At 43.5% G+C, this 23,858-nt stretch overlaps 1 long non-coding RNA gene across 6 annotated transcripts in view; it reads left to right on the plus strand.

Annotated features, from left to right (window-relative positions):
• LOC129736009 (uncharacterized) overlaps positions 1-23,858 on the plus strand; it is a 57,904-nt gene that overhangs the window by 27,344 nt on the left and 6,702 nt on the right. For 3 of the 6 annotated variants that reach the window (XR_008732108.1, XR_008732109.1, XR_008732111.1), the window contains one exon: positions 18,920-20,808. This is a non-coding gene — a long non-coding RNA (uncharacterized LOC129736009). Of the gene's footprint in view, positions 1-18,919; positions 20,809-23,026; positions 23,857-23,858 lie in introns of those variants that run through there. The other 3 variants (XR_008732110.1, XR_008732113.1, XR_008732112.1) reach the window with 2 other exon arrangements.

Here is a 23,858-nt window from a genome sequence, read left to right on the forward strand (position 1 = left end):
AGAGCTTTACTCCAAACCTCACATTCTTCTTTTGGAGGAAATATGGGTGTTTAAAAACAAGCATTCTGAACAGAAATAAACCAAGCTATTTTCAAAATCCTCTGTACAAGGCGAAGTCAGAAGAAATCCACCTGGAAAAAGCAACTGTTTTTAAATAGTTTAAAAACTAATCATATTTTACACTTCCTTAAATGTTGTTGTTATTGTTTCATTATTTTAGGGGAAGTCACTAGTACAGCATAATGTGAAAATATAACAGTGAAAGTTTTATCTTGTGGTCATCACAAAATCAAGAGGGAAAGAGGTCACTTACGCTGTCCCTGTTCCCATTTCAGGAAGATAGTAACAACAAAGTTGGGGCAGCTGCAATTGAGCATACATTAGGGCTTTATTTTCTGTCTCAGAGCGTCTCCAGCCAAAATTGTTTGGATCCAGGTTGGCTCACAGTTTTGATTATAATTTCTGGCACACTCTGTCCCTTACCTCTCCCCTCTCCTAAGGCAAATCTTGCTCATACAAAGTGAGTGCCATTTTCCACTAGGTTTAGCTGGCCTGGAAAGGGGTGCAAAGCCAAAATGCTCAGGGAGCAGGCCAGTGCATCCAGCCTTCCCATGGCACTGTTCCCCAGTGCTCCTCTGGGACAGGACCCCTACCGGCACCCTGTGGCTGCAGAGCTGTAATGTGGCTCCACCTCTGCCACCTGAAGAGATGGAGAATATGATCCAGGATGTCCCAGGGACATGGGGACAGAGCACAGAGTTGGTGAAAACACAGTCATTCAACTCAGTGCTGTAACCCTGGTACCAATCAAGTCTGCAACAAAGATAGATAGGACAGGGGAGACCACATTGCTGAGCAAACTGGGACGCTGACCTTCAGCACACAAAAAGCCTTGTTCTGAAGTGGTTTGAGGTCAGTTGTGTTATCCTTTTCAGGTCTGGTAGGTGCTGCTATGGACACTCCCGGCTGGCCCTTCGGGGGGTCAGCAAGTGGACTCAGGCTCCATTTTACTAGGAATGCTGAGCACATGAGCAAAGATGGGGAGTTTGGCTAAGAGTGGCTCTGAGATTGTGCTGTTCAACACACAACCAGGACGTGCACTTGGGTTACTGGGCCTGGGTCCAGTAACTGAGAGGAAGAAGGTTAGGGATGCCTCACATTTCCCTATTTGTGGGAAGTGAATTAACGTGCGCAAAATTCCATTGTGCTCATTTAACTTATTTATAAGAAAATCACACAGATTTAGCTCTGAAGTCATCCAGAGCACTGCTAGCCTTTATTCATGGTAACATGAAATCTCATTCCAACCTTTGATGCGCTTCCCCACTCTGTCATTATTTAAAGTATGGTTTTACTCTAAAGATTTTCTGAATAAAATTGGCAACTGCTTTCTTAGTAGATACATTCCATGTGCAAAATCAGAATACCAGTCTAGTGACTTCAATAGCAAGAATTTTTTTCACATGTTCCTTTTTCATGTTGACGGTGCAAAGGCCAAATTGTACTCTTGCATCTCAGGCAGCAGCAGTACCACTCTTCCCTTTTGACCCTAAGCTTTTAGCCAAATGAAGGTCTGGTGGACTATTTCCTTTAAAAGGAAAAGTGTTGATGAGGAAGGTACTTCTTTTGATGCACTTCTGTTAATGCACTAAGGGTATGCACTGGTCACAAATCACAGGAGAAATCAGCCAAAAGGGGATAATCTCTTTTCTTACACCTCTAAACCAGTCAGACACCTTTTCTTTCTTGCATAGCTTTTTATGTTGCACTATTGGAGTGTTTTTGTTTCAAGGGCTCCTTTTACATCTCTGCTAGCTCCCCTTGGCTGCTCAGCCTCTATCTCAAACACATAAGCCTTTGTAAAGGAGAGGCAGTAAAAGCTCTCCCCCCTTCTATGCTTCATGTGTACTTTCATCTGGGGTAGTGACACATACCTGTGTTTGATGTGGAGGTTCCTGTAGGTTTAATTATATGGTTTCTTGTGGAACATAATGGTTCCTTCAGCTGTCAACTGGTGTTCACTGTGGCTGGCCAAAGACAGTATTAAGCTTCATTAATACCTGCTCAATCAGATTCTGCACTCATTCATCACTCTGCAATCCCACGGAAGACAAAGACAGTCCCCGGTGTGGAGGGCTTGGGTACAACAGCATGCACCACGCAGGGGTGTTGCAGTGTAGCCCGGTCTGCAGGCTGCTTGGGGTGGGGAATGAGAAACAAGTAGGGGAAACTTGGCTTGATTTCCAGATCTAAAGTGAATCTTTTTGCATAATGAATCAGAAAATTGTGGTTGTCTGAGAAAGAACTTTGCCAAAAAAATCAGAATATTATTAAATATTCTGCATTAAATAATTCAGAGGCATCCCTGTATTTCTCTGGAGAAATCTAGCCTGGGTTCTGTGGAATTTGAGGAGGATGATTGTTTTCTCTGAAGGGGTTTGTTGGGGGCAGGTAGGTTTTAGGAAAGGATGGTGGGAAGCTTTCACGGATCCTGGCTACCCAGTGTGCCTCCGTACAATGCTTGCTCAGCATCAGGGCTCTTAAAGGAGAAATTCACACAGATGTGGGTACGACTGGGCTTGCTTTAATCGCAACTCAGAGCTGGGTCACCACCTCAGTGAGTGGCAGAGAACAAAGAGATGCAGCACAGCTTATACACACTTATTAAATCATTAGTCAATGTCCAAAGTTTTTGGGAGTTTCCTTTGGTCTTGTCAGTTCTGCAAAATCATCATTTGACCCTGTCCCAGTTGATTCATCTATTCTGGTTCCAGTCTCTGCCTCAGTTTCAAGATCCCCTTTGGATCATGATCTTCTTTCCACTTGCTTTAACTTACACAATCCTTCAAGCACACTTACTTATTGAACAAGCAATTCCTACTCATCTATATTCATTTTTCTAAAGACATCTGTGTTTCTGAGAGCACCTGTGTATACAAATTGATCATCTGTTGCTTTTCCATTATCCTACTGATTAACTTGACTGGGTTTTAAACCAGCCTTGGATTAGGGCTATACAAGGGCTGAGGCCTGGTTCTGCCGGTTAGCAGCTTCAGCGCTTTAAATTCCTTAATTCAAAATACATTTTCTTTAACAAGGGCACCAGGGGTTGTTCAGAGTTCAGGCTGGTCATAGAAAAAGCAAAATATCTACTTGGGCCTTAATTTAGAGCTGACCAAACAGGAAACAATAAAAATACAAGAATTTTTGTCTATGTAAGGACTTGAAGACCTGAGAGCTACAAACCTGGGTTCAGCTCCATGCCCACTTCCCTCTCTGTTATAGGAGAGCATCCTGTGGGATGCTAGAACCTCCATGTAGGTCAACTCCTCTGTGTAAACCTGGTAGTAAAACAGATGTCCTTGCCCTGAGCTGCCCTGTACCCTCTTGAGCCATTAGTAGCCCCTTACATGGTGCGGGACTTAGAGCAGATCGGGCTGCGACTAATACCATCTACACTAAGTCCTCCTCTCTTATAGTCCCTTCCCCTTTATGACAGACTTTATTACTGCAGCTGTGCACTGGCCTCATGGTTCCAATGATTTTTCCGTAATACTCTCAATCCCTTCCCTGCTCATTGCTCTGAGTGATTGGTTCCTTGCCCTCATATTAAATTATGCTACATTTTTCTGCAGCAAACTGCATTATACTGTATTACAAGCTGGTATTTACCATCTGCTGGCCCAATCTCACTAACAAGCCAAACCCTTTTGAATAAAAGGCATTTTTCCTCACAGTTTGTACTGCCTCCAATGCCAGTATTCTCTATGGACCTGAAGCACATTATTATTTCATGGGGTATCCTGCAAATAGATCCAAGCAGATGCCAGGGTTTCCTACAGGATATATCTGTGATAATGTATTTGCAGGATTTGGCCTTTCCAAGGCAGACAGGTAAGGCAAGAAGCTATTGCAGTCTTTTTGCTGCCCTCTTATAGTAATTAAAATCTTTCACAAGTGCACTTTGCTTTTTTCTCCTAATCTGGTTTTTGATGTTGCTTTCCAGTTTGATCAGTTCTATAAATTAATTAGTCACAGGCTTTCCCCCAGAGGGCCATTAATTGCTGACTGCCTCAGAACCACTGGACCATTATGCTGACTGTATTCATTTAGGTTTCTAAAAGATGCTCAATACCCCTGTCCAACAATTTGCTACATCTGAACGTAATGGAGTGCTAAGAACCATAAATGTCCCATACGCAGGAGCCCCCTAACTCTCCCCCCACCTCCCTCTGCAACGCCTCGGAGAACAAACAAGCCTCACAGGCAGGTTCCTCCCATGGGGAAAGGCAACCTCATTCACTGCTTGATTGCTCCACTGAATCTGTTTTAGTCCTGTTGCTTTCATTGATCTGAGTTTGAAATGTAAATTGGTCTAAAAAGATAAACTTCCAGCTCAGTCTTTGGCAATGGTGGTGAGAGGGAAGAAAGGGTTCTGATGATGCTCAGAGGTGACCTCAGAGTTCAATAAGCATCTCATTACCCCCAGCTGGAATAAGGTTGCTGTGAACTGGGGCTTTGGGAGTAAATTAAGAAAGGGTAAAGGTGGCCCCAGGCTGGGAGGATATCGAGAAGGTCAAAATAGAGTGAGTACCTCAGGCTTTGTCATGAATTCATATGCAAAAACCCTGTGGCAAGACACCTTAGTTTAAAAGGAAATAGCTGAAGCTAGCATCCCAGGGAATATGTATCTGAAGCTTGGTGCAGATTATTTCTTCATGTTAACAAATGTGCATTTTCTCCTGTACGTGGGAATATGTAACCCTTGAGTCTTGCTTTGCAGCTCCTTTACCAAAAGGAGTACTTCTTGATCATAGCAGTACACATAGCTGTCACAGAAACATCTGTGCAAGCCCTAAACTTGGCTGCATTCTTCTTGCCCTGATTTCTACACTGCTCTACACCCCTTGACTTGTGCTTGCAGTGCGGATTTTTAAATGGCTTGAAGTGTTATTAAAACAGGGCTTGTAAGGGAAGAAACAGCTTCTGCAGACCGAGGAATATGGTGTCAGCAAAAGAAAACTATGTCTATCAGCAGCATAACTGTATGTGTGGAATGATTTTTTATAAATATCTGTGTCACAAGACAAAGTACTTCCATGTACATCTGATACATTTCAACTATTTTAGGGCTTCTGGGTTCTAGTCTAGTGTTTCCACTGGTTGGCTAAAAAGGATAAACATGAACATTTAAAATTAAATATTTACCATTATATGTAATAATAAAAAATTACTCGAATGTATTATTATATTAATATAATACTAAATTATGAGATATTGTTATAGTGTGTAATATAAATATAAATATGTAAATAAAAGCATGGGCATGCTTTGAATCATTTTGCATGCTTCTGCTCAAGAACAAGGGCTCAGCCTTCCCACTTCAGCTGTGCAGAACATGGACAAATAACAAACACAATTTTTCTACTCATCTAAGTCCCAATACCTGAGTGTGAACAACCTGAGGGGTAAGGAAATGGGGAGGAATAGCCTGAGTAGAAGCTTGGGGGTACATAGGTGGGAGGGTTTCTAGAGGCTTGTGCTATGCTTTGGGAAGTTTGCAAAGGAGTTGTCATTTCACATTCGTTCCCTTAATTGTCTGCAGTTTGGGAAATTGCAGGGAAATATTGGAAATTGCAGTGACACCAACAGTGATAACCTCTACAGAAATTGTGCAATCAGCTTTACTGGCAGGACTAACATGCTCCAAAGGGCTTAGGAAATCGACTGCTAAGCCTGTCTCCTGGTGAGAGTAAGGCATGAAGTTTTCATGAGTCCAACACCCATTGACCAGGTTCTTTTAGATGTTTCACACAAGCAGGGTTTGAGGTTTAATATTGTATTTACTTATTCGTAGATATTTGACAGCATGGGATTCTGATTCCACCGAGTGATACAGCAACTTACTAAAATCAGAACCCAAACACAATATATTGCAACATACAGTTGGATCATGATACAAACATGATTCCCATTAGTGGCTGAGGGCAGCTCAGGCCCATTGCTGTCTTCAGGGTTTGTTTTGTTGGTTAATGTTTACACTCTGTGTTGGGCTGAGCCACAAGTACACTTCACCCATGCTGGTCTGGCTGGCTCAGGAAGATAATACTTCCCTATTATTTTGGGGAAGGCCATTTACACAACCAGTTGACCCACTCAACAGATACAGCTGTTTATCTAAAACAAAGGCCACCCTTCAGTCCCCTTTATGTTAAGATAAGTTAAGCTTCCTTTACAACAGCTGTGGTCACTTCTTACATGCTTCTCTGCGCTTCGTGAGCACATCATCCTTACCTATCTTCTTTGTGCCTTCTTCCCCTGAAGGTGTTCATTGGTCAGCCACAGAAGTCCCCTAAGCTTCAGAGCAGGCAGTGTTTCCACCTGTGAAGTGGGCAAATTAATTTATACATAAAGCATTCCTGTTAGCAAAGGACAGTATCCACACTTGTACGTTTTAGAGGCAGGACCCTACCATCTCCACCTAATTTTTAGTTGCTATCAACCAAATCACAGAGGCTAAACTCTTTGCTTCTGGTGGCAACTGCTGGCACCAGTGCACAATCCGGGCTGACCACGTGCCCCAGGCAGTGAGCTGCCCTGCCTGCCAAGCTGCTGTGTTAAATTAGCAGACTCTTTTTCTGTAAACTGTGCCATACGCTGCGTAGCTTGAGTTCCTGGCATCAAAGTAATAGTGTCCAGCATTTTTTTAATGGATGGTCATCTTTCTGGGTTTTGTAAGACATTTTCCCCGGCTGGAGACCATACATGGCTAAGATTTATGTATATTTATTTCAATGGCCTATTCGCTAACTCTACAAGATTGTGCACACAACACAGGGCATCCAGAGCTCATTTACCCCAGAATGGGGGAGGAGCAGAGAAAAAGACTGAAGACTGAACAAGTGAGACCAATATTAAAAATAATTTTTTATAGCATTCTTTTGAATGAATACACTTTTATAACATACTTTTCTCCTAAATGATGTGTTCAGGCAGAGGCCCAATGTTGTAAAAAGACACATAATTGGCACTCAAACAGGTCTGAGTTATTGCCTGGTCGGTGTAATTTTACACCTGTCACTGCCCATATATTTAGAAAGAGTGAAAAAAACAGACCTGGGGTTGTTTCCCTGCTGCTTGCCTTCAGGCTGCGCTGACATGCTCGCTGAGTTTATAGCGTGCCTTTGTGAAATGCGGTGCCTGCAGAGGCGAAACCAAGAACTCATCTAAGACACAGCTCCGTGGGGGTCAGCAAGTGGCCTCTGGTGGCAGTCACCACAGGAATAGCACAGCTTTTCAGGTTTGACCCTGCTTTCCCATCTCCTTTTGCAGGAGGCAGGAGCCCACCGTGTGCCAGTCCCCATCCCGATGTGCCCCTCCTCACCCAGCATCACCCAGCGTGCTGGAGGTGGGCAGCCGGGCAGCGTGCTGAGAGAGCCGCCTTCTAAGGGAACTTTTATTAGATGGTTTTGTGTTGGGTTTTTTTTCCCCTGGGATTTGCTGAAAGTACCTAGCCTGTGGCCTCAGCTGCTTTTCTTAGGCTTAAAATATACAAATATAAGAATAGAAATCCAAAAGTGCTGCCAGCTGAGGCTGCCCAGACGTCAGTAGCAGTTATTCAGAAGAATAACAGCACAGCCCAGTCCTCTTTAATTTACCTTCTTTCGGGTGGCTGGGAACAGAAGGCTGGGTAGGACTAGTTACAATGCCTGCCCCTCTCCCTGCCCTCACTTTTTGAGTCAAGGCGAGTTGCAGTTCGCCCCAGGTTGGTGGGCTCTTCCACCCAGAGGCAGAAGCCCCACTCGGAGCTGGAGAGCAGGTGCTCGGCCATGGCTCTCCGGGAGCATTCTGCAGGTGTCCTGACACAGAGGGGCCAGAGACTGGGGAAGCAAATCAGCTGGAAACTCAGCTCATGAGCCCGGCTGTGCTAATCCCCTCTGTGGAAATGCTTGTCCAGGTACTTCAGGGCCCTAGGCGCTGCTTCTTAATCCTGCTCCTTCATTTGACCCAGATGGATGATTATTTTTTGATTCTTCTTTTTCTAGTTAGTCAGTGAGTCAGAAACAAGGCGGTTGCCTGCAGAGCTCCAGTCACACTTTTCCTCATAAGCTTTTGCATTATGCAGCTGACTCCAGCAACTGCTGCTTGCTAATGCAAACTGGGGCAGACCTGCTGAGGGCGGCAGGTTCGGCACAGGCAGAGCACCCTTCCTCCTGTGCCAGGCTGTCCGGCCACCCATGGCAGCCCTCCTGTGTTTCCCGGCAGCTTGTGGTCCCTCTCCCTTTTCTCTGATGGAGCTCTGGTTTGTATGGCCTGAGCAGAGAGGTTCAAGCTCCAGTGCAATCAGCACCACTTCACAGCTGTTACTTAGAAGATTCATTCAACAAAAGCTGGCCAAGCTGCATTATTAGGGTGGAAAATCAGGGTATCATCCATTTTTAATGGTTTTACAATGCTGGAGAAAGACTGGCCTCTCTGGCTGCAGGATTGACACACCTCTGCATACAGGCCAGTCAGTCAGGCCCAAACAATTTGATTTTAAAATCATGGTAATTTGTACAATAACTTATTTCAAATACTTTTTCCTTTTGATTTCTGTGAGTCATTAATTACATTCATTTCATATTTTCTAGGGTATTTTTCCTGCAGTGCTGAGAGCAAGAAAATTGTGCCTTGTGAACTGACATTTGCATTTCTTGTATGTCCAGATGATAAGTCTCTAAGGACACCTGAAATGCTAAGACCCTTGTGACAGCAGTGGGGCTTTCAGCTGGTCCCCTGAGGCCAGTGAGTAGGAATACTGAACAAGAAGCAATTCTGCTTATAATATATTTTGTCCCTCCTGAGCTTAAACTTTTTAATTTCCTGAGGCCACAAGTCACATAAGGAAGGGTCTCACCCCCCCAAGCCAGGCACCATTACCTTAGTGTTATATTATATTCACACCTGTGATAAAGATTGAAGACATAGACCCGTTTTTTAGTTTCTGTCTGTAAATTGTAGCCTAGAAAAGTAGGGAGACCTACAAGCCCAAACCACCCAAAGTCAAGAGGGGGCCTTCAAGAGGGAAAGGTTTTTCAGAACAAGCTTTCCCATTGTGAAAGGCTAAAATTATTGCTCTCCTGTTATTTATAGTGCAAAGGCCTTCAGTCTTACAGAGCACCTGGAATATTCAGCAGTAATTCAGAAACAGAGACATGTGTTGTTGATGCAGCACATCACTGCATATATATATATATATGATATAGTATCAGAGTACCTGCACGTACTTCACACACCAAGAGATTATCCTGAATGTACTACTAATGTCTGTAATTATATCTGCTATTGTTGGCATTAACTCACAAGCACAAAATGAACGTGGCTACAACAAAGCCCTCTGGCTGCTCCATCAATTACTCCTCGTTTTCTAGATGCAACTTGTATCTGCTTGTATCTTCCCAGAAACGATCAATAATGAGAGATGAGAACAATTTAATTTATGGCTTCACCTCAAATTAAATCTTAGGTTACAGGTACTTAATCTTTAGCATTGTAATGAAGCTACTCATACAGCAAGGTTCTTTACCGAACTGAAAGTACCAGTGTTTACTTTTAAGTGCCTGCAGCACTTCCCAGTGAATGGCTGGACAGACCCATGGCCTGTTTCCTATACACTGCCTAGAAAAAAAGAAGCCTTCTGTGAGAGACCCCAGACCATCTTTACCCTCACCCAGGTGTGTCAGCAGTTTAAGTGTGCTTCTGAGCTTAGCTGCTCCTCTTCTTTTCTCCTGACCCCCAGTTCAGCCCTTGGGCCACTCCCACCTCTCAAGTCTGCAAAACCAATGCTGGGCAGTGTGTGACCACTGGTTTGAGTGAAGGGTGCTCCCTGCTAGCAGGGCAGAGCAGCCCTGAGTGCTGCATCCCTCTGTCCCACAATAGTTTCCTTTCCTGTCCCAAACCTGCACACTTCACCCCTCAATCCATGGCATGAATGAGGGAGTCAGCATGAATAAGATGTGGGACCAAGGCTTGAGACCTGGAAGTGGTGCCTGCTCTGCTCCTGATCTGCTTTAGATATGTGGACACTCCCTGCAGTCTGGATCTGGGTGCTCTGTATTCCTCTAAACCCCTTGGCCTCCAGTGTAGTCACTGGGCAAAGGCTGTGACACCTTCAGGAATAGGTAACCTGTAACCTGTAACCTATAGCTCTGCTGTCCTAAGCCCCAACAGCAATCCTGAATGCCCTGCCCTTTAAAGTCTAAGGTTAAAACCGTTCTGCCCGTTCTTTGACCTCATGGGGTTGCTGGTTAATTTTTACTGTGAGACCTGAAGCAAGCATTGGCCAATGCTTTGTTCAATGATTTCCAAATGTAAGTGACGTAGTTGCAATAGGAAGCAGCAGGCCACCATTGCCAACTGTGACCTTGCACTCTGTGGCACATCTGATTGTTGTTGTGCATGTTTCCAAACTACCTGTGCTTGAACTTATTTCTAGTGTGCGGCCTTCCCCTCTGTCACTCCTCTTCCAGGTCACCTCTCAATGTCCAGTGTACCCAGACCACTTTTCAGACACCTCTGATAATGCCCTGCATTTTGTTTCCTTCTTTTTGCCTGTTCTTTTCTGCTGCTAAATGAAGAAACTTGTTTCAGCCCAGTTACAGCCACATCATAGTCCTGGGTGAGATGGGGGTGACATTTATTGAGCTATTTAGCCCTGTGCAGCCACCCCCACAGGTGTAGAACCAGGCACCCATTCCCTTTCCTTTAACAGAAGACATATGAGGAAGATATACCAGAAAGACCACCAGAGATAAAGAACCTGTCATCAGAGCTTCTAGACAGATGCTTCTTGTTGTGGCAGCCTGTGCAGAGTCACTGCCCCATGAGAAAATGCAGCCATGGCTGTAGCCATTGGAGATGGAAAGGTTAATGAGATGTACCACTGGGAGAGTCCAAGAAAGATTAGGGTTTATACATCTTTTTTTCCTGACAATCTCGTGCAGCTTCTCAGCACCATTGGTAAATACCTCATGATACTGCGGGAGGATTTAACGTCCCAGAACATGCTCCTGGGAAGCACTGCATGTCCCTGGAGCCAGCTCATGGCCCAGGCTGCCTGTCCCCAGCAACACTCGGGATGCCACAGGATGGGGGTCCCCAGCTTCGATCAGCAGGGACAGTCCAGTGTAGCACAAAAGCCCAAACATGAAGCTAGAGAAACGTACACAAGGGAGAAAAGGCAAAACAGTGCAATGCAGGGTAACTCCTGACTGAAGCTCACTAAAAATGTATTTTTTCCAGCACTGGTAGCTGGGACAAGTGTTTGGTCTCATTTTTTTCTATCACCAAAAGAAGGCATGGACTCCTGCTTGGAATAATATTAAGGGTTGATTGATTGCAGATTAAGAGCATAAAAATAAAAGATTAAGAATAAAAGCTTAGTGACGTCAATGGAAAGATTCTCATTGGCTTGAGCGAGACCCAAGACACTGCTCAACTGATGCAATGGGTTGTTGGGGGTTTTTTTGAATGCAATTGTTATAATGTAAAAGCTTCTGTTGAACAGATATATCTCATACAAACAGAATTACAGAGAGACCCAGAACAAAAGGACAGATTTAGCTGCCCAAGGCTGCTATTTCAGTGTGGATATATGTTTCTGTGATGTTTCACAACAATGTACTTCACTCTTTGCATCATACAGAGGGAAAGCTCAGGTGTGCTGGGGGACAGTAAGCATTTTGAACCTGGGAGTTTCCCTGTGCAAACTAGAACAGCTCTCTCTCATACAATAACCAAAATGTTCTTTATAAAGATTTTTCTGTGCTTCTAAGAACCTGACTGCCATTGGGGGATCTTTACCAGCCCATAATGATTCTTTCAGCCTGTGTGCTCACAGGAGCGTGTCATGCTTGGCACAGAGGCATATGCATTGTTTGCAGGAAAGACAAGGTGCCCTCTTGCCTGTAACATATATTACCCATGAGAAGCACACATATAAATATGTCCAACTTTGTATTACAGGTTATTGTCCTCTTTCTTCAAAGCTAAGGAATTTTCATGAAGTGTGTATACATCTGGTATCGGATCAATTCAAGATTATGATAAAAAGATTATTTATAGCTCTGCATTGACATTTGTTTATTGTATAGATGACATCACCATGCCAGACCATTGCTTTAACTCAACATTTCCCTCTTTTATTGCATTTGTGATCCTGTATATGGTCACAGAACAAATCATTAAAGAGGATTGCATGAAGGATAATGAGTACCATAATACGTTTAAGCCTCACATACGCTCTTTAGCTGGACTCAAATTCTTTTGATCTGTTGAGCAAAGTTGCAAGAAACAGAAAATAATGGATGTTGAATGACACATTTGCTTGTAATCTCAGATTTTCCAAATCCCCCTGGTGTACCTGTGTTCCCCTTTTCTTCACTAATGAATTCTGACACTGAAACAGATGTTGCCTTGTAAATTCTCTTACATTATTTTATTTCCCAGCAATTCTTTTGCTCCAGATTCATTCAGTAAGAGGTAAATGCTCAAATATGCTGACCTCTTTGTCATGTCTTTCCTCCTCCCCTCCCCTTGCTGTTTGCCAGATCATGGTGGACTCAATCCTGCATCATGCAAGAGTGACATGGGAATGACAAGATTTTAATATAAAGCAGTGGTCAAGTTTCTATTATTTTCTACAGACAAAAAATTCTGTTGGGTGATTTATTAAAACAGGCAGGAAAAAGATTTTTTTTTTTTTTAACTCTGTATTTTTTTGTTAGGTTTGCAACTTTACTACTAAAGCATGCAGTGGGACCTGAGCCTGAGCCCAGTCACAGCTGCCAAACTGGGAAAGCAGCTCTGCACTGCCAGGCTGTCTGGTCCCCAGTGAGCCCTCCAGCAGTGCTTGTCTGGCCTCTGTCCCCAAACCCACTGGGTACCACCCAGAACGGCACCGCCAACATGCTGGCTGCTGCTGCTGCAGCCATCAGTGGCCTTCCCCTCCACGTCGATTTGTCATTGCACAAGCAGCAAGCCAGAGCATGCTGTTTCGTTGCTGGGGCAGGAAAGTTGTTTTATACGACTTTACAGTTTCGCTTGTAAAACACCTTCTTTCGAGTAGCTGTAGAAAGCAACCTTTCTACCAAGAGACTTGTTCTAGCCAATTTTTCTTTCTGTGTTCAAAATTTTAGAGAAAAGAGAGGTTTATTTATGCAAAGTAGGAAATGGATTGCGCTGCCTCTGGAATGTTTGTATAAGGGACTACACCAGCCTCAAGCTCAAACTAACTGGCCAAATTAAGTTGCCTAAGATTTCTTCAATGTATGGCATGAAATGCACTTGTATTTAAGGCACAAATGTTGTGGCACAAAATCATTTCATGCCTCTCTACAGCGGATCTGCCAATAGAGGCTACACAGACTGTGAGGGTGGCCCTGCAATTTCCATTTGGTTTGTTGAGATGTCTAAGAATTTTTGCCAGATCAGAACCCACTGATTTTTTTTTTCTCGGCTACCTCCTGTTCTTCTCCCTACTTGTCACTTTTCTTTTCATTTTCCTTCTGCTGCTCTCTAGATTTTCAGAACTTCCACATTTTTATGATGTCTTGAAAGCTTATGGTAACACAGAAAAGTGAAAAAATAGGGGAAAGTGCTACCCTGTGGCCACCACTTAGTTTATTATATTTGGCAGCAAATAAGAAACTCAAAGCTAAACTACCAGAAAGTTGAAGTACTCTGAAAACATTCCACAAATTGTGAAAAATGTAAAAATATGTTTACCGTTCACCTCAGATTTTGCAAAATAAAAATATTTTTTGTTCCATTTGGGTTAGTTTTTATTCCATTCTGATTTCTTATCACAGGCACTAGAAGTAATAGCTGTTAAGGCCTGAATTGTCCCTCCTGGCATGGGCTGCAAGGGAAAGGTTTGCAAGCATCCTTGTGAGTTTTGCTGGCTGGTTGTCACTCGGGGGGAGAGGCACGGCTGTTTGCCTCTCTCTCCCATGGAAAGGCCTTGGTGGCCAAATCCAGTGGTTTCCCAGGAAAAGACATGAATTCAGAGGGAACTCTTGGAGTTGGCCTGCCCTTTACCTCATGGCCAGCCCTGAGTCTATGCCCTTTTCCTCTCCTCTGATCCACCTGACCACAGTGAAGCGTGACTACCAAGGACCTGAAAAAGCAGTGGCCTTTGCTTGATCCATGGCAGTGGCATCATGGGGAAGCGCTGACTGAAAATTCCCTGTCACCTCAGGCTGTTGTACATGTGGGACTGATGAGCAGCAAGAGACCAAGGCTATGCACTGCCTTCGGGAGCCTTGTTTGTATTTAAATTTGAATTTGCAGAGGCATGTATCCCTGCAGGGACACCCCTTCTGTGTGAGCTGTGTCTCCCTGTGCCTGGGTGTCTGCCATGAGGACCTCTCACCTCTCCAGACAAGCAGGGCTGGTGATGCAGTGTCTGAGGAAGAGGCGTGCAGAAGGCTTGGCTCAGCACTGCTGGGCAGCAGAGCTAACATACCTCCAGCCACTGCTGGAAGACCCACCGACATGCACCTCTGCCCCTTCTGCTGTCACAAGAGCAGCTCACTTGAAACTATTTCTCCTCATGCTATGCACTGCGTATGTGCAGGCAGCCAGGGCCAGCATCTTCCCTGGCAGGGCTGCTCCTGAGTCTCTGTGCAGCTTTACACAGGCAGTGCTGGGCTAGTGGAGATGCTCACGGGGCTGGTGGTCCTGGTCACCTTGGGGACTCTCACCTGCACCTGGGGCAGGGTGCCATGCATCATGCCGTGGGGTGAGAAGCACTGCAGCCTGGTGTTAGCATCTCCGTTGTAAATAGGTAGCACGGAGGGAAACTTTCCTTCGGAAGGCTTCTGGATTCACAGTCGTCTGCCTATAAGCACTGCAAATCCAATCTCCAAAGCCCTCACTTCCCTAAAACCAATGATTTTTGCCTGAGTAAAGAATTGCCATAAAAATTGAACAAGTGTTTTAGGATCTGCCCTTCTGGCATCTTCTCATTTTGTCTTGGCTGCTGCCTACACATGCTCAGGGGATACCTCCAGAGCTCAGTTTTTGCTGCATTTGGCTGCTAGCTGCTAGTTTTCCAGCCTAAGATCATATGTGATTTGGCCTGGGAACACATCACATGTAGCTTTACATCAGAAATGTAGTTTGCCAATTGTAGGTCTAATTAACAGACCAGAAAAAAGCCCCAAACAATAGCTTCAAGTAGCCTTAAGCCAAGTTGTGGGTAGAATATTAAACAGACTATTTTTTTCTCAGAGTGTATAGAGATAATTAAATCTGTGGCTGGGGAGTGGCTCAAGACAACCTGAGGGGAGCTTTGAAAGGCTCATTAGCTTGCGATGCTGGGATCTAAACTTTGGATTCATTAGGCTGTTCGAGCCCCAGGAATATTTCCTGGGCTTTCACAATTTAGACTCAGCTCTACCGCTCCTGTACTCACTTACCTTGAGAAAGGGAGAAGATGGCAATTGTTGATGTGAGGCTTGTCAATGGTTCATGACAGCCTGTCCTGTTCTCAGGATTAATAGGGTAGTTGTGCATATAAGAAACTCTATGGGGATCCAGAAGATTCGGGTTCAGTTACCAGCTTTGCTATGGATTCTGTAGAGTCTTCTCTTGTCTGCAAAGTGGGGATAAGTAACAATTCACTTTCTCTGCCTTGTGTCATTGAATGCAATGACTTTAAAGAAAAAAGAAACTCCTCCAGCAAAAGAGGCCGTCAGATCTCTGTGCCACTTGGAACTAAGAAGCACTTGTGATACGATTCAACAGGCAAGTTGGAGAACTCAATGTGAATCAAACAAGGAGAAACATCATGGGATTCAGGACAGGACAAGAACAGAATGCAAACTCAGATAATAATAATTTATGTACATACAAAGTCACAGAAGCATAGAAAAATAAAGGGGTAGGTACCCCAACAATCCCTTAGCCCTTCCCAGTTCTCCAAAAGTTTCGCCATTCCCTATGGACATCTGTCTAGCCTGCTCTCAAAGATGTCCACTTCCTCCATCAACACCACATTTTCATGCCTTGCTTAGGAAAAGGGCAAGATGTAGCATTCAGTGGCTGGCTAAAGTCAAGCTACTTGCCCTTGCACGCAAAGACTGCTACCCCACCACAGGATTAAACTCACTTTATTTCATAAATTTGTTCTTAATGAATCCATCCTGAGTGCTATTTATTTCCTTGCTAGTAATTAAAAACTTTCCAAAAGATTAAAATCAACTACTGAAGGCCAAGTTCTTGCCTCTTTTTCACTAATATGGATCACGCTGGTTACCTGGTTGCAACAAAGACATATATTATAAAATATAAAAAATATACAATAAATTTAAGTCTTTTGCCAACAGCTGCAACCTTGTTGAACTGTGAAGCAGGGCATTCCTTGGCCTTTTTCTTTTGATGAGTGTATCTATCAAATGGCATTTTGTCAGCCATATCAGGTTGACTAATAAAGATGCTACTTCTCCGTATGAACTCAGTGTCCCGAACATCGTAGGCTTCCACCACGTGCAAAGCCACCATGGTCATGCCCCCTTTTGAGATGTTCCTGTTTTGTTCTTGCCTCTCTTCTGCCTCAGCCTTGCCTCTCTTTTTCAAACTTTATGCCAAATTCACACAATATGGTTTCCACTTTTTTGTTTCCCTGTAGAGCCCGAAGCCACTGTTTTAGCCAAGCTAGTCACTACCCTAATTGGGATGTTTGTCCTTGTGCCCTTGCTATCACTTCTTTGAGGAAATGCCATCTCTCCTTGGCTTCTTTTCTTTCTTCCCTCCCCAGGAATCTGTCAAGCAGTCATTTTCTCCATTTATTTATCCTTAGGTATGCAGTCCCTGTTGACGTACTGTCAGAGACATTCTGTGGATGTCCTGGGGGTGTACTTTTTCATTACTATTCCCATAAATTAGAAAGAAAATCCAGACACATGATTAAAAAATGTAAATCTTTTGCTTGTCTTCATTAGAGATTCCTTACAGGCTGGGGAAATTTTCAGCCTAAGTCTTTGGGATGAATAAATAAAAGAAAAAATAAATATAAATTCAATAAATACTATAATGTAGCTTTTAAAACCTTCTGGTAAAGTTTAATAAAACTGAGTTACTTTGACACATGTTTATCATATAACTATTTGTAGGAACATGGTATATATCAAAAAAATAAAACTTGCTTGCATTCCTACAGAGATATATTGTAATGTGTGAGAAGAACGTCTTAGTCAACAACTATTCTTTGCTTTCATAAGCTGAAATATTTTATCATATAAATAAAAGAACAAGACACTAAGTGAAGGTTATTTCAGTGAAGGAAAGTAACAGCTAATCCAGGAGTTAGATTTTTCATTGCAGAGAGCGTTTTACAACATTGAAGTTTCTTTCATTCCAGATGAATATTGCAAATGAATCCTAATTGTGAAAAAGTACAAGATGGGTAAAACATCTTGTTCTACCAAAAATTAAGATTTTGATCTAAATAAGCTTTTGGGAAGAGGTTATAGTTTATAATACAAAGAAAAAGAATGATGATATCCAAATAGAAAAATGTTCAATGTTATTAAAATTATATTTCCTTTTTTTTTTCTTCAGATGATTTTTTTTTAATTGAAAGCCAAAAGTATCCTCAAGACAGTTAACTGTAGTCAGTATTTTGCAAGAAAAATCTTTCCATTGGAAGACTTCCAGCCAGGCATCCATTTCAGGTCTGTAGAACATGTAATTGACTTTTCCATCTAGTTCTGGTCTATCAGACACATTTAAATATGTATTATGCTGCCTGTTTAATGTGGGTGACATGTTTTACTAATATTATAGTGCAATTTCTTGGTTCCACTTTTCTCAGTGGAATTTTGCAGTTGCTATCCACAACCTGAGGTGCAGATTTTGATACTCTTTTTCTTGCTCTTGTACTGTGACATGACCTACCTGATGCTTGTAACTACAAGTCTGTTGAGGTGACAGCATGTGCATGGACAGCTAATCTGAACTATGAGAACATGGATGTTCATGCCTCAGGATGATAGCTGGTAGCTAGTGTGTGTGCTCCAGCCTCCAGACCCTCTTGGTGACTGCCCACCAAAAGGCAGCAAGATCTGGCTGTGAATCCTGAAGTGGAATCCAGCCCCCAGAGACAGACACCTAAAAGCAGGGGTCTCTACAGGTGAAGGTGTCTGAGATCCTCTGTCTTCTACTGTCAGTGGTTATCTGGTCAATACATCAAAGGTGTTGGAGAGCCTTTGGTGATCACATGTAGGCATCTAGCTGAAATGCCTCTCTACTCAAGTGGTGTATTGGCTAGATTGCTAAGGACTATAACGTGGCTCAGCCACCTAAGATCGCCTGGAGGCACAAGTGTCCTGATCCATGAGCTGAATCCTGCCTCTAGTTTCTTAGTAAAGCAGTCAGATCTAGGGATCATGGATCTGTTGTTCTACTGCAAACTTCCCCTTTGCACACAACTATGTGGCCCAAAACTTCCAAGAATCTAAAAAAGGTCATATCCAAGAATATAAGTTCCAGTTTTTGAAGGCTTGAGAGTCATTACTCTGTCCTCATATCATTTCACCATGTCAGACAGACAGAAAGTAATTATACAGCACATGAGGGTACTTAGGCTTAAAAATATCGTCAACCTTTAAACAAGGGACACAGCAGTATTTGTACAGCAGGAGCTGTAAAAGGACTGGATAGTTTATTTCTTCTTGTTCTCGCTGGTTAAACCTTCTTTCCCTTTACCTGGCAGTGCACTTATTGTGCTCTGTATCAGCAGTGGAAGGAAGATGGCAGCATCAAAATACCAAAATTCACATACATACAAGTTATTCATCAGGGATTTTCCATTGGCTTCTCAGAGTTTTTAAGTGGTACTGGCTTAGCACATTTTTAATGTTTCTCTAATCTGAAGATGGTCACAGGAAAATTGCTGAATGGTCTGCAATCTGAATGAGCAGCAAGCAAGACAAGGGGTATATTTTCTTCCACTGCAGTTGCTGAATTCATGTGTGGACAGTCTGTCCAAGAAGCTTGAGAGTTCTTCAAGAAAAATTGGTGCCAGTTGTATGACTTGTGGTTACGAAGAGTCTCGCTACACATCTGTGTGGACCAGCTCCAGGTCTAATCTGGAAAGCTGAGTGATCATCCATTCAACATCTTTCACATGACATACGCCTATCCTACTTCTGACAGCTGCAGAATAAACACAGGGTTTCACACAGGAGAGCATGTGAGTATTCCCTTGGATAATAGTTTGGTGCCAGTTAGAGGCTAATGTTCCCATATCTTTTTTTAACTAATAAATACCTCCATGAAGGAAATCTTAAAAGAAAATGGTCCTTTACATGTTTGGTTACTTGGTAATTGTGGGAAAAAAGATCCCAAGACACCCACTGCAAGCTGTCTGCGTGGCAGTTAACTGAGTGCTTGGTTATCTGAACAAGCCTTTTTTATGACTAACTAAATGCAATGTAACATGAAATTCGCAACTGTCTCAGCTGCTCATTCGTGGACTGCATCATTACTATTCCCATGTCATTCAGTCATAATGATGAATGAGAGACGAATTGTTTTATCACTGGCAGAAAGAATGATTGCAGCGCACCTAAAATCTGATGAAAGTTAGTGTGCAGATATGACCACCTACTGCCTGAGAAGTAAGATAGCAGAAGACTTTCTTGCATGCACAGCTTGCTGGAGAATTCCCAAATGAATTGCAGGAAAATATTCTTGCATGGCATCGCCACAGACCTTGCTCTGGGAAACTCGTTCCCAAGACACTATGAGCAGCAGGAACTACAGAAATGAACCAAGACCCATAAAGGTGACTCAAGACTTGGGATGTATACAGGATGGCAAAAGAAATTTAAGTTACATTATTACATCTGGGGTAAATCTTTGAGTGACTATCAGGCTATTAGGAAGGTTACCACTTCTTTTTAGGCAAGTTGGTGCCTGAAGATGATGAGATATCAAAATCTTATGCAAGAGGGACCTATCTGAAAAATCCCTGCCTCACTGAAAAACACCTGCACTTCAAGAGGAAACCCATTTTCCCGATTAAAAAATAGGCAAGGAACAACTCAATCTGTTGATATCTGCAAATACCAGTGCATAGACTGCCTTTGGTATGTACAGGAAAAGCACTGCATACTCAACTCACTGTCTGAAACATACATGACAGTAAACTTTGTCATTTACTGTATCAGAAACATGATTCCACAGGTACTTCATTCTACTGAGGTATTTGTTTTAATGGGCTTGTTCTGAAAGTCTGTAAACAGTATCTACTCAATCTCCCCAGCAAGAGCTTTGCTTGTTCTTGGCCGTGTCCTCTGCTGGAAAAGCTCAACTTAAGCCGATGCCGCTATATACTTTTGATTCTATGTTTAACATCCAAGTACAACACCAGTCAGCCAGGGTCTTCAAGCCATACATCAGAAGGGAACATGCTCATCAGCTTCTTGCTGTGAATGCAAAAAAGAGGAGAGTTACTTTTGTAAACAGGTAATTAGAAAACTATACCCCCATGGCAGCTGGTGCACAGAGAAAATGCAGTAGGAAAACGTGCTTCAGTTACTGAGGAGGAGCCAGCAGACAGTTCTGCAGCTGTGCATGTACCAGTCACAGTCATCATCAAAGAAGGAAATCGAGAAATGGGCATGTGGTAATGGTGGACACCTGATGTTCCCAAGTGTGCCAATTCCAAATGGGCTTGGAAGCAGCAGTGAATTGTACATTTTTAAGCGCTGCTATACTGTTAAGAGATAAAATAAATGAAATATTTATTTTTCTGTAGAAGCTCTCTTTATTCTTCTGCCAATTTTTGCTCATCCTTATTTTCCAGACATGCTTGGTTTTACTTTGTTCAGCTAATCAGTGGCCTGTATTGGTACCCCAAGGTCTGTAGAGTGACATTTTTAGGCTTATTCCTTGGATTCACTTTTTGGAAGGAAGAATGTTGAATTTTCCTGGTTTAGACAAGGAAAGTTTTAGAAGGGAAAATGAAGCACAGATCCATTCTGTATAAGAAAAAGAGATCCCTCTGCAAATCATGTTTTTGTGCACTTCCTGTGCAGTTTTGTAAAGCAGCTTTGCCATCTCAGAAAAACACAAGAAAGGTGTTTTGCTAACAGGAAGTACCAGCCAGCACCTTCTTGCGATCAACAAGCCATCCACCATGCAGAGGGGACAAGAAAAAGGTATCCATCTTTTTGACCATTTCACCACTGACTGTGTAACATTATCTCTCTTCAGTGTCACCCAGCGAACAAAACGGTAGAGTGGAAAGTGTGCTGAGGGCCATGCCTACACACCCAGCCTTTCAAGGGAGTCTTGCTCTGCACTAGCTGGATGTGGTCCCATGGACCGAATGCCCCTGTGCTGTTGAGTGCATGGCTGGAGTACATTCCTGTTTGTTGAAAGGGATCCAATTCACATTCACCAAAACTCCTCTGTGACCACAGTCAAAGCATGGCACATTAAGACATTTGCTTCAGAAGTCCCATCCTGGTCTGCACTAAGTTGTTAATGGAGACACAGCCAGCTGAGGGGTCTCCCACTGTCCATTCACCTGACATGGCAGAGACACTCAGGGAGCTGAGACACTCAGGACAGCAAATCCCCTCTTTAATAACTTTTTGGCAATACTTCCACAACTTCTCATAATTGCAATACTGACAGCATAATTTTCCAGCTTTAATGGTGATGGTCTCCAGGTCCATGGCATCTGAATCTTTCTGTCCCTTGAGCCCTATGAGCCAACCGTGATTGCACAGAATACAGATTAAGGCTATTCCGTGTTCTACATCCATTGGACATTTGTCATAAAACCAAGAGGATATCAGCATGCACCCTGAGTGGAGCCAGCTGCCTGCCCCACCAGCACCTTGAGGCCCACCAGTCCCCTGTGCAGTCAAGCCATGCCAGTTGAGAGCAGACAAAGTAAGCACTTAGACGGTGACTGATTAAACTGGGGTTATGGAGTATTCGAGGAGGCTGCCAAAATGCCTTATGATTAATCAAAATCTTAAAAAAACCCAGGGAATCTGAGTGCTGCGAAATCTCACTCTGTTTTTCATCTCCCGGGAAGGTAAACAAATGAGCCTGCTCCACACCAGAAGTTAATCGCCTTGGGAGACCCTGGAGCCGACAAACCTCACAGCCATTCCTAAAGCAGATCCCTGTCTTTTTCCTAGTGATTCTTTTCTAGCTAGTACACTCCTTTCCAAACACCTCCTGGAGTATCTCCCTCAGCCTGGCCCCCTGGCCCCTCTAGTCCCAGCCATCACCCACCAACTCCATGCAGCGGTGGCTCTGGGGGTCCCCTTCAAGGGCTCCCTCAGGAGATGCAGGGAAAAGGCCATTGCACAGGGGTGATAGATGCACAAACACACAACGGTAGAGGGACAGGACTCCTGGAAACACACATTATAGCTCAAGCAGGGGAGAACATCTGTCCAGTTACAGAAGTGAGAGCAGCTGGGTTAGGTCAGTTTACAATACAATACTTCACAATAGGTGAAATCCAGCTCTTTTCATCCAGCGGTTCCTCCATGCTCCTTCCCTTCTCTCAAGTGAGGAAGCCTGAAATACTCTTCCCTCTGTTGCGTTCCCTGATAACTCCAAGCATCCTGGGAACAGGGCGGCTGACTTCTCTGCCATTTATTCCAAGACACTAAGATGAGAGATCCAGCAGCCAGCATGCCTTAAACATAGGGGAAGGCAGGCGGGAGCTGCCCTTAAATTAGGAACCCACAAGTTGTAATTTTGGACAGGAAGAGGGAGATGGTCATACCAGTTTTATTTGTGGTGGGATTGTCGAAAACTAGAGAAAACATGATGCTTGTGATGTCAGGGCCCTTTGTCTGGGGTCTTCTTGCATGTCTGATGGTTCCTCAGGGTGCTTCAGGAAGCCTGCAGTGTGCTGAGCAGTTTGCTGTGGACTATTGACTGCTTCATTTTACATACACCTGACTTGCAGTTTGCTGAGTGCCATTTTTGCTTTCTCCCTGCCCAGTGCCATCAGTCATAGGATGCTGGAGGCAGCTGGAAAAGCAGCATGAACACCAGCCATCACGACGAGCCAGGAGTCTTGTGGGCTCCATTTCTGCCCATGGCCAGCTGAAATACCCTGTGCTGGAGTACAGGAAGGCACCAAGAAATCTCCAGCACATATGGACTGTGCTTTCTGCTTAGACAGACTGGATAAACAAGCGCCAAGTCAGAATATGGCATTTTTCTTTAAATAATTTAAGTTTACATGTCAATGCTTTGAAACTTAAAGCAAACATTGGCAGGAGGTAATTTTCTGCATGGCAATGCACACGTTGAAAAAACTTTGGACTTGTGAGCAAATGGCACATTCTTATCTGTGATACCACAAACAGCAATACATGACTCAGTCTGGGCTCAGAGCTGTAAGGGGCAGAGCTGTGTCGCTCCAGCATCACAAGCATTTCTGCCTTTTTTTTTTCTTTTTTTTTTTGTCTCCTTCATGCTCAGTTTCCCATGGCACCTTCTCAGTCACACCTTCTGTGACCACTTTGCTTGGAGTGCGTATTCTCCCCACAGAATCAGAAAAATGAAATTAAATGAAAATATATTCTTTGCTGAAGTTTTTTTAATCTGTGGAGGGAGCCAGACAGGAAATTCGTACATTGGTCCTCACTGACACTGCAAGTAATATAAACTCCTTATTTCCTCCACAGCTGGCTGGAAGCTCAGTCCCTTTGACACAATGAGGGGAAATGTAATTTTATGTTTGTTGTATTGTTGGAGCTTCTCATTTTTACAGCTGCTATTTGACTCCCTCTACTTTTTATAATAAAAGGGCCTTGTTTCTCCTCCTA

The sequence above is a fragment of the Falco cherrug genome, chromosome 4 (assembly GCF_023634085.1).
Source record: "Falco cherrug isolate bFalChe1 chromosome 4, bFalChe1.pri, whole genome shotgun sequence".
NCBI lineage: Eukaryota > Metazoa > Chordata > Aves > Falconiformes > Falconidae > Falco > Falco cherrug.